Here is a 15,818-nt window from a genome sequence, read left to right on the forward strand (position 1 = left end):
AACCTAAGATTAGACTATCTCTACCTCTAATAAATGGCTTCCCTGGTGGCTCAGAGGGTAAAGCGTCTGCCTCCAATGCAGGAGACCCGGGTTCGATTCCTGGGTGGGGAAGATCCCCTGGAGAAGGAAATGGCAATCCACTCCAGTATTCTTGCCTGGAGAATCCCATGAACGGAGAAGCCTAGTAGGTTACAATCCACGGGGTTGCAAAGAGTCGGACACGACTGAGCGACTTCACCTTCACCTCTAATAATCTACAAAAAATCATTCAAACTTCTGTTTCTTCCCCCGACGAACCTCTGCTCTAGAAAGATCATGAGCATATTCATTGTCACCAATTTAATAACAAGTTTCTTGGGGCAGACATTTCTAGGAGTAAGTGCAGTTTCTGAATGATGTTCTTGAAGATGCGGAGGCATGTTGACTGAGGCCATTGTCTGTCCCTGAACTGAGTGACAATGAACAGATCTGGGGTCTAGGGCAGGTTATGGGTATTGAGGGGCAGTCTATTTAAAGGAATAGGAACTGTGAATCAAGGGTGCCTCTACTTGAGTATGATGTGTACATAGATGTCCCCTTAGGGCAGAGAAATGGTCAGATCTGAAGATTCTATTATATTAGGATGGGTGGGGAGGATGATGCTATTAGCAAGACTGCTTTTTAGGTTATAACATTGTCATATTAATACTAATCCATAAAAGCTCCTTGAAGTCATTTATTATGCTTTTATTTAGTTAAAAAAATTTCAAGGAAGGAAGCCCTTGTAACAGAGGCACAATTCATGGTTGTTAAAAGCTTGTTTTTTGTTTTTTTTTTAAATTATTACATGCTAGTGACTTTACTTTTTATTGGTTTTGGCCTCACTCTGAAGCTTGCGAGATCCCCTGACCAGGGATAGAACCCAGCTCCCCCACCCAGTGGAAACATGGAGTCCTTACCACTGGACTGCCAGGGAATTCCCAAGAGCTGGAATTTTGAATAGGTACAAATATTGACTGGGTCACTGACCAGCCACTTGACCTGGGAAAAGCCTCTAAACTTTTCTGTGTCTCAGTTTCCTCAATGATCGAAACGAGGCTGGTGCTGGTAAACATCTCTAGTGTTTACTGCTGAGGAGGACCATGTGAATTTCCCATTATGAGCAGCTAAGGGGAGATGAAAAAAAAAATTCTTACTGTTGAAGAAATCCATTCTATGAGACATCATTCATGCCCTACTCTTTGCGGCCCTGTGGACTCTAGCCCACCAGGCTCTTCCCTCCATGGTATTCTTGCAGACAAGAAGACTGGAGTGGGTAGTCTTTCCTTTCTCCAGAGGATCTTCCTGACCCAGGGATCAGGCCCAGATCTCCTGCACTGCAGGTCTCTTCTTACCCATTTGAGCCACCAGGGAAGCCCCTGAGACATCATTAAACCCCCCAAATACAAAGGAATATACTAGGTAACAGAACTGTAATAGAGCACAGCTAAGGACTTCAAGGTAGTTGCTCTGCACCATCCGCTCTGTTACCAGGCAAACAGGTACCATTAGTGGTCTTGCTCAGCCATTGGTCAGTGCTGCAGTGGGCCCTTCCCCCAAGTGACCAACTCACAGTGAGTGGCCGTTAGTGGCCCTGCTCAGCCATTGGTCAGTGCTGCAGTTGGCCCCACCCACAAATAAGCAACTGTCCATAGATGACCGTTAGTGGCCCACGCAGCCAAAGGTTGGTGGAGCAGTGGTTGCCATGTGGAGAATCAGGTAAGAGGCAGATCCTCTCTTTCTCCCTGGGGGGCCACCAGTTCACCTGGCCTTGGGCCAATGGGTGAGCTGGGGGCCCAGGGAACAGGCCCCAGGGGGCTGGGTCCTGCAGAGCTCCAGAGCCCTCACCAGGGTCATCCACTTGCTGAGCCCAGGCCTTGAGGCAGTGGTGAACCTCTCCCCCAGCCCTGCCTCTGTGACCTAATGGCAGTGGCCGCCTGTATAGGTCACAGTCTGAGGGACCTGCCCCCGCTGTGCAGGCGGCCTGAGGAGCCTGAAGGCCAGTTGGGTCCTGGGCTTCTGGCTCCCTCAGTGATAGCAGCTGGGCGGGCTCTGGGGACCCAGCCCTGAGGACACCACCAGCTGAGCTCTGCCTCCTCTCAGCCAGGACTGGGCCTCAGAAGGGTAAAGTTGTGTCTGGGGACTGTGTCCTTTCTTGTCAGAACAGAGAATAACATTTGTTTGGTGGAGGTTTACAGAAACATTGTTACCTGACCATGAAAATGAGTGTTAGTCGCTCAGTGGTGTCGACTTTTTGTGACCTCATGGACTGTAGCCTGCCAGGCTCCTCTGTCCATGGAATTCTCCAGGCAAGAATACTGGAGTGGAGTGCCATTCCCTTCTCCGGGGGATCTTCCCAACCCAGGAATTGAACCCTGGTGTCCTGCATTGCAGGCAGATTCTTTATCATCTGAGCCACCAGGGAAGCCCAGTAAGAGGGTATATAAGCCTCAAATTCTAACTAATACCTCCTTGAGTGATATTTTCCTGTGAATTCCCAGAGGCACTTGAGTTAAAATTGTGTTTTTTCCCCTAGCTAATCTGTCTTTGGTCAGTTTAATTTGCAGGCCTCCAAGAACAGAGCATAAGAGGGTAGAGGGGAAATATTTCCTCCCCAACACATTCCTATATGACTTTGGCCAAATATTGTACTGTGCTATGCTAAATCTCTACAAGGTGCCTCAGAACTAGCTTGGCACCTTGCATCAGAATATCCTCAGTTTACGGAGCTGTGGCAAACTTAAGTCCACCATAAATGAGCAATAGAATGCCCCATGTAATATTTGATGTGTTAGTATTTGTAATGCAAGTTCTAGATAAGTGTTTGTTATTAATAGATAAAAATATTCACTTCATCGTACAATCCTCATCTTTAAGACAAAGTCATGCAGACTTGTTCTAGGGTTCCAAGCCTGCTAGATACCTATTTTGTCTTGCACTGCATCTTTATAACCTTGCACATATGATGATGTGTAAACAGTGAATACTGTTAAGAAAGCTAAAACTTTTAATTGTTGGAATAAGATAATCATTGTGAGTTCATTTTAGCTAACCCTTCTGTCTTCTCAAGTGTAACTGAGAATGTCATTTTTAAACATGTGCAAGGCATATTCAGACTTATACAAAGGGGACCAGGGGGATTACTGGAGAGATAAATGGTGGTAATAACCACTAACAATGGTGTAAAATTATGCATCCTGGGGGAGCCTGGAAATGTATATTCTTTTTCAGAAGGAGATGAGACTTAGAAAATTGGGTCTCTAATGTGATTTCTAAAGGCAGATGACCATCAGTGAGCAAAATGGGGCTTCTGGGGAATTCCAGTGCATTCCAAGCAAACCTAGCAACTGATAGCTTCCTGGACAGCTGTTTCTTCCATCTATTCCCCCAATTCTTTTTGTTAGTTGTCAGCTAAATCTTTATGTGACTGTAACAGCCACTCTGCAGAAACAAATTTGTCTTAGAGGTTTTTATTTTCATCTGGCAAATGATGTGCAAAAATTCTGACTGTCATTCTCAAAGCCTACAGTGAAAATGCAAGGGTAGAGTTTCTACAAATGCAATCAAGCATAACATTGTGTTAGGTTTAGGAGATATTTCTAAGTCATTTCTATTTCAATGTTTCCAAATGTGTAGGATAATTCTGCTTAAATTTACCACGTGTGCGTGCTAAGTCACTTCAATCGTGTCCGACTCTTAAGTTGCTTCAATCATGTCCGACTCTTTGTGACCCTACGGACTGTAGCCCGCCAGGCTCTTCTATCCATGGAATTCTCCAGGCAAGAATACTGGAATGGGTTGCCATGCTCTCCTCCAGGGGATATTCCTGACCCAGGGATCAAACCCACATTGGCAGGTGGGTTCTTTACCACTAGCATCACCTGGGACACCCTATATTAACCATATCCTAAATTAATAATTGACAACTGTCGAGTAAGCATGTGTGTGTGCACGCATGAGCGTGTTCTCTCAGTTGTGTCTGACTCTTTTATGGCCCCATGGACTGTAGCCCACCAAGTTCCTCTGTCCATGGAATTTTCCTGGCAAGAATAAAGCTTATTGGTCTATAAATAACCCAACATTAATGTTTCCATAACTAAGCACACTGAGATCAGGTCAGTCTATTAGTTTTATGTTATTATTATTATTTTTAATCAAGACTATCTATGTATGTATATATGTATGGCTGAGTCCCTTCAGTATTCACCTGAAACTATCACAACATTGTTAATTGGCTATACCCAATACAAAATAAAAAGTTAAAAAAAAAAAAGAATATCTATGTATGGTGACAAAAGTTGACTAGACTTATTGAGGTGATAATTCTACAATATAAACAAACATTGAATTGCTATGCTATATATCTGAAACTAACATAATGTTAGCTGTCAATCATACTGCAAAAAAAAAAAAAAAAGCCAATGTCTGAGACGGCTAAGCTGCTTGACTCTTTTTTGAAACCATTTCCTTGCCTCCCATCACTGAATTTTCAAAATCTTTCAGATGGTGAATGACATTCTGGATTATTTGGCCCTTACTACTTCTTTCTTTATCTTAGACCACGAGCATCCTCATCCTCTCTCCCTACTACTAATCTCTGTCTTCCAGTGACACTGGCTTTTTCATTAATAGTTAACTTTTTCTTCTCATTCCTGGCCTTTGCCCTTTGCTGTTCCCTCACCTGGGAATTCAAGGAAGACTTCCTTGAAGAAAGGGCAGTGAATTTTCCCTGACCACACACTTCACAGTTGATCTAGAATCTTAACACCTTTATTTATGTCTTTATAGCACCTTGTAACTGAGGTAAACAATTATATACATAAACATTACCACCCCCCCCCCCACCCAAATCTCAGATTATCTGCTCCTTGAAATTGGGGCAGAGCCTGAGTCTGTAATATTGCTGTGTTCTCAGGAGCAGCCCAGTGTGTGGCACACAGTAGGTGCTCAATAAATGCTTGATAAACATGGAAAGCAATTCTTAAGCCTCAGTTCAGTTCAGTTCAGTCGCTCAGTTGTGTCCGACTCTTTGCGACCCCATGAATCGCAGCACGCCAGGCCTCCCTGACCATCACCAACTCCCAGAGTTCACTGTAATTCATGCTTTCCTGCTTCATGGCTGTGCATGCTTGTGTGCTAAGTTGCTACAGTCATGTCTGACACTCTGACTCCATGGATTGTAGCTCACGAGGCTCCTTTCTCCATGGGATTCAAGAATACAGGGTGGGTTGCCATACCCCCATCCAGAGGTTCTACCCAACTTGGATTGAACCCGAGTCTCTTATCCCTTGTGCATTGGCAAGTGGGTTCTTTACCACTAATGGCCCCACTTGAAAAGCCCTTATTGGTATGTGTGGGGGGAATGTAATTACAAGGCCCTTGTAAGTAAAAGAGGAATGCAGGAGGGTCAAGGGCCAAGTGATGCAGAGTGAGGATTTGGCTGGCATTGGTGCCTCTGAAGATGGAGGAAGGAGCCACCAGCCAAGGAATATGGGTGGCTTCTAAGGGATGAAAAAGGAAAGAAATGGGTGCTTCCACAGAGACCCCAGAGGGTACTCAGTATCCCTGCCTGTCATCTTGATTTTAGCTCAGTGAACCCCATTCATACTTCTAGCCTCTCAGAGGTAATACATTTGAGCTAAGCCACCAAGTTTCTCATAATTTATCACGGCAGCTACAGGAAACTGACACAGGCACCCTCTCTCAAGTCTTCACATCGAGGGTACCTTTGGGTGCTTCAGCTGATGGGTGCCCAACTAGGAGGATTTTCTGATTATATTACCTTGTTTTCATTTCATAAAATGGAAAGATGGTTTAAAAAATTAAGGATAATACTAATCATGTGAGCATAGAAAACACCATAATAGAAAGGTTGACTTGTTTTGCTATAGTACTTTGTTAATCATTGTTAAACACTTTACACATTAAGCAAACAGGGTGATGATCTTATCAGAGCTGATAAGAAATTGGCTCCCAAATTTAGAATTATCAAGAATAATGAAGAACATCTGCTTTTTAAAATGAGGAACTGAGAGAATTCCCTGGCTGCCCAATGGTTGGTGGGAGGAGGGTGTGGGGGGAGTAGGTTCAATCCCTGGTGGGGGAATTAAGATCCCACAAGCTGTGTGGTATGGTCATAAAAAAAGAGAGTTCTAAATATATCACGCTTTGAGAATATTAACTAATTATGTGAAGTCACTATAATGGAAAGGTGCTTTTAGAAATACTGAAAGTATTGAAGGTGCAGGTAGGAATTAAAAAATGACTTGTAAAAACATAGAAAATATTTTCATTAGAAAAAAAACTGGAAACTTAATGCCAAAACACATAAGCAGAGCAAATGTTATTACCATAAGCAAAAATAGGTAAGGTGATGATAAAAATTGCCAGATGGCAACTGACCAACCTATCAGATGAAAAGAGAAATTCTGAACAAATAGCAGCTCTCTCCTAAGGAGTACAATGATTCCAAACCTTAAAGATGGACTTAAAATTTTATCACATTATAGGACACAATTACTGTCCATCCAAAATATATGTAGTTCACAGTTATCAACTCTCCATTTCTTGATTCATAGGGAATAATCTGTGTGACGTAAAATCAGACAGAGGTATAAACTACAAAGTAGACATCCAACACTGGGAAGTGAAGCAGAGGGAGGTAATGGTCGGAAATGGAACAGATGCAACTCTAGGGGGCATCCTGGCGACCTAAGAGAAAGATGGAAGTAATTCTGAAGTCATGGCAAAAAAGAAAAATGTGAAATACCTCTTCATGTAAAGCTACTTCAATATCTTAGAACAAATTGTAGAATGTTGCTGTTGGTAATATTTGCCTTTCTCCTATTTAAGGCATTTTATTCTAGGTATATATATATAAAAAGACAAAAAGAAACAGAAATGTGTTCCACCTAAAGATGACAAACAGGCTGAGTTAAGGAATGGGTTAAGGGGTAGCCCGGGGTGGTTTGCAAACACTCGGGAGTGTCTGCACTCCCACTGTACTCACTGCCCCCGTCCTCCACCCCTTGTGGATTCTTCACATGTTTGCACAGACTTCACTGACATGTGAGCCTGTGGACTCTCTTATCCAGCTTCCTTTCTGGTCTCTAGATTCTCTGAGGCCCTTTACTATTGACTTCCAGTGCAAGGAAGTAATTATGAGAAACAGATTACAGAGGTGCTGCAGTTTTAAGTTCTGGGTTCACTTCATTTACACCCAGCACATCTTTGCATGCATGCTAAGTCGCTTCAGTTGTGTCCGACTCTGTGCGACCCTGTGGACTGTAGCCAGCCCGGCTCCTCTGTCCATGGGATTCTCCAGGCAAGAATACTGGAGTGGGGTGCCACGCCCTCCTCCAGGGGATCTTCCCGACTCAGGAATTGAACCTGCTTCTCTTCTGTCGCCTGCACTGGCGGGTGAGTTCTTTACCACTAGTTTTACCTGGGAAGGCCCCAGCATACCTTTAGCAGTTCTCCATTTTGCTCCAGGTTTCACACATTCCCTATTATTTATGTGCACATACCCATCTCTTGAGAAAAATTTTAAGGTCCTACCCCCAGACTCTGTCTCTTAGCACAGTGTTTTTGCAGACTGTTCTGAAAAGTCACGGCAGAACCATGATGTGGCTAAGTGGCTACTAAAGAATCTTTGAAGGAGAGTCTTTGTATTATTATTGCTCAATTATATTATTTGCAAAGCAGGATTAGTGGTTTCTGGTAGAATTTCAGTTCATTTATTTCCCTGTTCAGGTTAAATGCTCCAAACTATTCCCAAACTTCAAACTATAATTGAGCTCCTCAAACAACAAAACCTTTCAACAGCTAGATCAACACAGCGGAAAACCTAGCTACCAAATAAGCTCTATTTTCCATTCGACCTTTGATGGATTTCAGAAATGTAATTTTAGATTCCCCGTCAGTCAGGGTCAGGTTGCCCTCATTTTGGTGATGTTCTGAACTGTCTGAAAAATCATCGAAGTACTGTGTGTATCAGACAACATGCATCGTGTCCTTTTTAGTGGCCCTGTCATTTTCCACCTCTCTGAATCATCATCAAAAAGAAAAGGTAATCAACCATTTCAAGAGGAAGCTGATATATGTTGAGACTTGCTACCTACCTCAGCAAACCAAAACATGGATGATGGATATAATGGTACATTTTCTTGTGTCTAGGGCTTGGACCCACTCAAATACACCTAAAAACAGAAGGTCAACATGGCATAGTTGTTGTTCAAATATTTCCCAAATGTAAGCCTTGGAAGACCAGTTATGAGACATAAACAAGTAGATTTAGAGGGGAAAAAAAAGATTTTGTGATGAAAGCAATTTGTATCGATTAGAATTGAAGAGGTTGCTTTACTATAGGGTTTCTTAGAGTTTTCAATATGGAAATAAGCACTGTGACTTCCTAAAAGGTTTGCTACCTATTCAAACATATCTCCATAAGTGAGCTGTAGAATTTTTAGCTAATTTTTTTTCCCTAACACCTCATGAAATCCTGGAATACAGTTTGAGAAATGCCAACTAGCCTCTCTTGATGCCCCTCCCTTAGGTGGAATTCCTAAGCATCTAGGATTATTGGTGGTATCCTGGGGGAGGCATCAGGACTTGGGTGGGCAATACTAAGGAAGGAGAGATTTACTTGGCCTTGGAGAAACTTCTGGGAATTCCAAGATAACCTGGAGCTCTTGATTCTGAAGCACCATGGTTTTTGAATGGCTTGGAATGGACTGCTAGTCCCAGGATCTTTTTGTTTTTTTTCTTTTACATTAATTTTTATTGGCATATAGTTGCTTTAGTCCCAAGATCTTTGAGAGTGGGTTCTGGGATGAAGTAAGTAGCCCATGTGCCCAGAGGAAGGGAAGGCTGATAGAGGCACATTAGATAAAGGAATTTGTAGTTAAAAAAAAATTATTTTTAAAATTTATTTTTTGGCCAAGTGGCTTGCAGGATCTTAGTTTCCCCATCAGGGATTGAACCCATACCCCTTTCAGTGGGAAGCTTGGAGCCTTAACCACGGGCCCTCCAGGGAAGTCCCGAGAAGAGAGTTTTAAGAAGGCAAGTGATTAATATTTTGGTTTTCCCATTTCTTCTTCAATTGTTTCTTTTTAAGGAAATTTTCTTATAATGTCTGTTTTTTAGTTTTGATTTTTTCCCCTTTCAAGTTTCCTATTAGTTTTGTTTGTTTGGTTGGTTTGTTTGTTTCTTTAACTACCAACATCAGAATTAGACTCTGAACCTCATGTCACTATTCTCTGAGACCAAGGCTTAAGGTTCAGAGGTGCTCAGAGTGGCTCTGGTTTCTAATAATGTCAGGAAGAAGCAAAAGAACAGGAAAACTGGGACAAAACTGGCTTGCCACACAGAGCAGGGTTTGGTATAGACCAAAGGCACATGTGAGGGTTTGGTTTAATATCCTCAAGACCACCCACATAAGACCACTCCTGATAAACGAAGCACCCTATTGTATTTGGGCACACAACTTCTTCCATAGTTAATGGGCTCCTTTGAAAACACATGAGTCAGATGAACAAAATTTACTCTGAAAGGTTATAGTATTGTGAATATGGCTTTAGCAAGTAAACTTTTAAAAAATCTTTAAGTTTATCGGTCTGTATTTACGTGTATGATTGTAACATTAAAATACTGGCCTAAATAATTCCATAATTCTACCATATAATACTATTTTTAAAAAGAGTTGAGGAATTAGCTTAATATTTCACATAAGACAAGATAAGGGTAAAAGGCCTAAAATGACACAATGGTGGCCCATATTTTTCTCTGTATTTGCTCAAGTTGATGTTTTCTTTACTTCATCTCAATGCAGAAGGAGTTATCCTCAGGAGAACTCTGAGCAACTTAGTAATTATTTTAACATATCATCGAAACTATATCAAGGGAAAAAATTCCTGGCTGCTTTATAAGCTACCTTTGGTAATGGAATTTAGTTCAAGATCAAAGGTTAAGTGCCTCTTACCAGAGGTAAGAAGTAATCCTTTCCATTGTATATATATTTTCAGAGTATTTTTATTGTTAAAATGACATGCAATGGACTCCCTCCCCTATCCCACCCTTCCCAACTCCAAATCATCAGTAGTGTGTTTAGGCATCCAAAAACACATAATAATAGTCAATTATAAAGTTCTCCTGGTCTCCAGAGTTCAAAAGCAATTTTATCATTTTAATTAGCAATTTACTCTTTTAACAGGCATCAGAGTCTGCTACAGCCCACCCTCACTCCCAACTGACAGTGGAATAGGAGTATTAGCTCTCCAAGGCTGCTCAGTACCTGCCCCCATGTGTTTATGTTGGCACTGGTTCAGGCCCTGGGAAGCCAACCTTGTTTCTACAAGCCAGGGCCAGACAATCCAACGGAGATCTGCATACGACAGCTGTCTGCTAACTACTCAGCACTTAGAGCTTCTAAGTGCTCTTTCGTGATGGAGTCTCCTGGTACACTCATGGGGAAATGGACATTAACTCTGAATTACTCTCATCAACCACCTTCTTTATAAATTTTTCCATCAGGAAATCAAGCTCTGTCCCTGGAAATTCAACTTGCTTCTCGCTGTTCCAGAAGAAGCAAAAGAGGCGGGCTTGCCGGCAATGTGGAGATGGAATCTAGGTTACTAATCCTTGTTGTTGTGCAGTCGCTAAGTTGTGTACGCCTCTTCACGACCCCATGTTCTGCAGCACGCTAGGCTCCCCTGTCCTCCACTGTCTCCCAAAGTTTGCTCAGATTTCATGTTCATTGAGTCAGTGATGCTATCTAAGCATCTCATCTTCTGCTGGCCCCTTCTCCTTTTGCCTTCAATCTTTCCAACCTGGCCTTGCTCAGTCTGAAGAAAGTTAGTAGCCTGGCTATCAGGAAAGCAGAGCCCAGGTCTCCATTAAAGCCCAGTGCTTTTCTTTAGGCATTTGGGGTTTCTAACTATAAAAGCATTTATTTCTTTGCACTGTTGAGCTCAAGGAGGCAAACATAATGCAAATTCTACTCTTAACCCTTGATTTTTTTCTTGTCCACCTATGGTGATCTGCATGTTGAAGAAATGCGAACTATTTAATTAGATGACAGCCAGGCAGAAACTTGTCAGAAAAACCTACTCTAATATGAAGATCATCACAGCACAGACGTCCATCAGTCAGATCATCTCCTTACTGAGTAGGATTAGACAGAAAAGGGAAACTCAGAAACTCAGGCTAATTGACTCAGTACAATTTGTGGTTTGTAATGATCCATAGCGCCATGAATCCTCTGTGACTTTATAGCTGAAGTCAGAGGATCCTGATACATTTAAAATGAAAGTTTCTTCCTCTACTGAAAATATGCTTATTCGGAAAGGACAAAAGGGAGCATTCATTGGTAGAGAAGGATGCTGGGGGTACATTTATCTTTGCATTTTTGCTGATTGGTGTTTAGTGTTGGTACTGCCTGCATTTGCTGATGTAAGAGCTTATTATTTTATTCTATTTCATTATTTGAGCTGGACCATAAAGAAGAAGATTCTTGGGAGTCCCTTGGACAGCAAGGAGATCAAACCAGTCAATCCTAAAAGAAATCAAGCCTGAATATTCATCGGAAGGACTGATGCTGAAGCTCCAATACTTTGGCCAGCTGATGAGAAGAGCTGACTCATTGGAAAAGACCCTGATGCTGGGAAAGATTGAGGGCAGGAGAAGGGGATGACAGAGGATGAGATGGTTGGATGGCATCACCGACTCAATGGACATGAATCGGAGCAAATTCTGGGAGATACTGAAGGACAGGGGAGGCTGGCATGCTGCAGTTCAATGGGGTCGCAGAGAGTCGGACACAACTTAGCGACTGAAAAACAACAATTCATTTTCATGACTTTTTAGATGTACAAATGGTCTCATCTCATGGAGGGAGGAGAAATACGAAGCAAGGAGAAATAACCACTGTCCTCAGGAGTCTCGAGGATGAAGGCATTCTGGAGTTATTCTTCATCCTGCCACAGCAGCATGTGACATTCTGGTTGATGGTGAGAAGTTTGGGCAGGGCCTGCGTTGGGGACTCTGAATGAAACAAGCCCTCCCTCCAAATGAGTGGGTGAGGACTCTGTTTCTAAAAAAGATTAAAATCATAATAGGGGATTAGGAGAATAAACACTGCAGAGTCAAAGAAAACAGCAGGGCAAGGAAGAAGGAGTATTCTAAACACATTTATGTGATGAATTTCGCGCAAGAGAGTTGAGCTGGGGATCCCGAGGGGCTGGGAGCTGTGGAGAGTCTGGGGTGGGGTTGGCCAGAGGAGCCGGAGGGGAGAAGAGGCTGATGCAGAGGTGGTGTAGGGGTGAGGCTGGGAGCAGAAAAAGATTCCTTCTGAATCTGCGTTGGTCTATTTCCAGCCCAGAGGAGAAAGAGATCTTTCTCAGTAGGATAAATGGAGATAATTCACCCAGGATCTGACAGGTGGATGGAGAGAGAGATGATTTAAGAATCACAGAGAAGTCCTGGGGTGGGAGAGAGTTCCTGCAAGTGATGGTTTCAGATATTCACCCTGTGCCAAGATGCCAGATCGACATTGAGATGTATGTATGTATGTTTTCCTTTACCTATGGGTTTCCTGGGGGCTTCCCTGGTGGCTCAGTGGTAAAGAATCTGCCTGCAACGTAGGAGACACAGGAGACTTGGGTTCAATCCCTGGGTCGGGAAGATCCCCTGGAGGAGGAAATGGCAACTCATTCCAGTATTCTCGCCTGGGAAATTCCATGGACAGAGGAGCCTGCTGGGTTAGAGTCCACGGGTCACGAAGAGTTGAACAGGACTGAGCACAGGCAACCCCCCCCCCCTCCCCGTGATTAGGACTCCATGCTTTCATTGTAAACAGCATGGGTTCAATCCCTGGTTGGGGAACTAGGATCCCACAAGCCGCGCCCCACTCCCCATCCCCCCCCAGAAGTTCCCTCGATGTGGAAAAATTCTGTTTTCTTGACATCTTTTAGCCCGCGACTTCCTGGAAAGCCCCTCAGCTGCCTGCCGGTAAGTCTGTCCCCTGCACGCACGTCAGCAGCCGCCAGGGGGAGACGTCACCCAGCAGCGCTCAGTGGAGAATCTGTGGCGACGAATATGCCCTGAATTAGACAAATTCCTCCCCGAAGTCGCCTTCACATGCTGAGACGCTAATCCTGACGGTTTCCAGAGCAGCAGGCATGGCTACACGGGGGCAGTTACACTACTGGGAACGTTAAGATTAAAGCTATAAAGCACCCAGGAACAGATTCTTTAAAAAAAGGTAAAAACAAGACTGCAGTGGCAGCGGTTGGAAGCTGAGTCACCTCACAGCATCTCCTCACATCCTGCTGATGAGGGGAAGTTGTGCCCAGCCTACCGAGGGGCTGTGTGCTGGGCACCAGGGACCCCAAGGGCTGCCACAGTTGGCCTTGCACCGAGACCATGGGTGGGGAGGAGGCGATTATTTCTTCAAATCTGAAAACAACTTTGAACTAAAACCTCTGTGAGAACATGGGGCTCTTGCTGTCTTTTGTTGAGTTGCTAAGTCATGTCTAACTTTATTGCCACCCCATGGACTCTAGCCCACCAGGCTCCTCTGTCCATGGGATTTCCCAGGCAAGAATACTGGAATGGGTTGTCATTTTCTTCTTCAGGGAATCTTCCCCACGCAGGGATCGAATTAGTGTCTCCTACGTTAACAGGTGGGTCCTCTACCTCTGAGCTGCTAGGGAAGCCCTCTTCCCTCTAGCTGTCCCACCAACTGGCCCAATTGGGTCATACTTATTTATCCCAGAGGAAGTATTTTTAACTTGCATTTTATGTTTGTTCCTGAGCTGATGTCATGGAAACTGGCTTGATGCAGGCAATTAGAGGAAGAAAGAACACCTCCTGGATGTATTAGTATTTACTGTCTTTGGATGTTTTGATAGGAGGCTTGTGTCAAGAGAAAAGACGTGAATATGTATTGATAGAAAAACAAACAGAGAGGAACTCAGCATTTATACCACCCTATGTTGGGGTTCTAGAATTCGGCACTACAGGGGAAAATGTGTGGATCTTTAAGGAATTATTTCTCTAGTTTGGTTCACGAAATGCAGAGTGAGGGTAAGTTTAATAGACAGAAATAAGAAATTTAGTTTTTGTTTTAGAAATTCAGTGTTTTTTTTAATTACAAAGAAACACATAATTTGGTGGGTTTATTTTAATTTTTTGAGCCAAACAGATTGTGTTGGTCTGACGATTTCAGCAAACCATCTGCAAGGCTATCTGAAAGGAATCTAAAATAAAAGAAGGGGTTATTTCAGTTTGTTTTTTGGAAAAAATATTTTAAACTTCTCAGACTACTTCTCAGGAAACTTAGCAGGTGGAGTGGAAATGCAGCTTTGTTGTGCTTTATTCACCTCCTAGTCAATCAGTGTGTACTTGTATAAATATTGCAGCTGGAATGAAAGACCTGTGTTTGCCTCTCAGACGGATCACTCTTCAGTGATCACAGTCACATTCTTTATATGAAGCTGCTCTACCCAAACCCTCAGCAAAAGAGCATTAGGACACAGCTTCATCTAGGGCCCTGGGCTTAGACACAGTTCCAGACTCAAAATATCATTTCAGTTTATTGTTGAATTGCTCAGTTGTGTCTGTTCTTTGTAACTCCATGGACTGCAGCACGCCAGGCTCCCCTGTTCACTATCTCCTGGAGTTTGCTCAGATTCATGTCCACCGAGTCAGTGATGTTATCTAACCACTTCATCCTCTGCTGCCCTCTTCTCAATCTTTCCAAGCGTCAGGGTCTTCTCCAATGAGTCAGTTCTTTGCATCAGGTGGCCAAAGTACTGGGGCTTCAGCTTTAGCATGAGTCCTTCCAATGAATATTTGGGTTGATTTCCTTTCGGATTGACTGGTTTGAACTCCTTGCAGTCCAAGGGACTCTCAAGAGTCTTCTCCAGCACCACAATTCAAAAGTGTCAGTTCTTTAGTGCTCAGCCTTCTTTATGGTCCAACTCTCACATCCACAGATGACTACTAAAAAACCCATAGCTTTGACTACACGGACCTTTGTCAGCAAAGTGATGTCTCTGCTTTTTAATACTCTGTCTAGGTTTGTCATAGATTTCCTTTCAAGGAGCAAGTGTATATCTCAGTGTAATTATTAATGGTATCCTTTTCACTCTCCAAAGGGACTCAATTTTGCCCGTACATTTAATACCTGTCCCATAGCAGGTGGGTGCTGAGCAGAGGCGGGATGTTCCATCTCTACAGTCAGGTAAAGACTGGTGGTTCAGTGGACATTGGCTGGGTCCCTTCCCTTGGTCCTCCCTGCAGAGTTCACACAGCAACAGCTTCAGGGCAAGGACAGATAATGGGAAACATGATACAGATTCTCTTGCTCAAAGTACTGGCAGGCATGAGGACATAATTGTACTCTGAAGATGCAAATGTTGATTCTGAGCACTGAAGATAGGGCCCACTGCAGACATGTATCTGTGACATTGGTGACTGGCTGAGGGCTTCCTCAGTGGCTCAAGCAGTAAAGAATCCGCCTGCAATGTGGGAGACACAAGAGACACACATTCGATCCCTGGGTTGGGAAGATCCCCTGGAGGAGGTAAGGGCAACCCACTCCAGTATTCTTCCCTGGGAAATCCCATGGACAGAGGAGCCTGGAGGGCTACACTCCATGGGGTCACAAAAGAGTTGGACATGACTGGGTAAGCATTCACCTGGTTCACCTGAGCGACATTATCATCTGAATGCAGAGAGAAAGGGGAGCTGACAAAATGATGTGATACAGATGAGACGGAGCCTGTACTCCCATCCTTGGA

The 15,818-nt window shown here is 43.4% G+C and overlaps 1 protein-coding gene and 1 non-coding gene across 9 annotated transcripts in view; one reads left to right on the forward strand and one right to left on the reverse strand.

The window, feature by feature from the left end:
• DLGAP1 (DLG associated protein 1) overlaps positions 1–15,818 on the reverse strand; it is a 791,550-nt gene that overhangs the window by 105,687 nt on the left and 670,045 nt on the right. The gene's annotated exons all lie outside the window — the stretch shown is intronic.
• TRNAW-CCA (transfer RNA tryptophan (anticodon CCA)) lies at positions 40–111 on the forward strand. The gene has a single exon. It is a non-coding gene; the product is annotated as a tRNA-Trp (tRNA).

The sequence above is a fragment of the Ovis canadensis genome, chromosome 23 (genome assembly GCF_042477335.2).
Source record: "Ovis canadensis isolate MfBH-ARS-UI-01 breed Bighorn chromosome 23, ARS-UI_OviCan_v2, whole genome shotgun sequence".
NCBI classification, from domain to species: domain Eukaryota; kingdom Metazoa; phylum Chordata; class Mammalia; order Artiodactyla; family Bovidae; genus Ovis; species Ovis canadensis.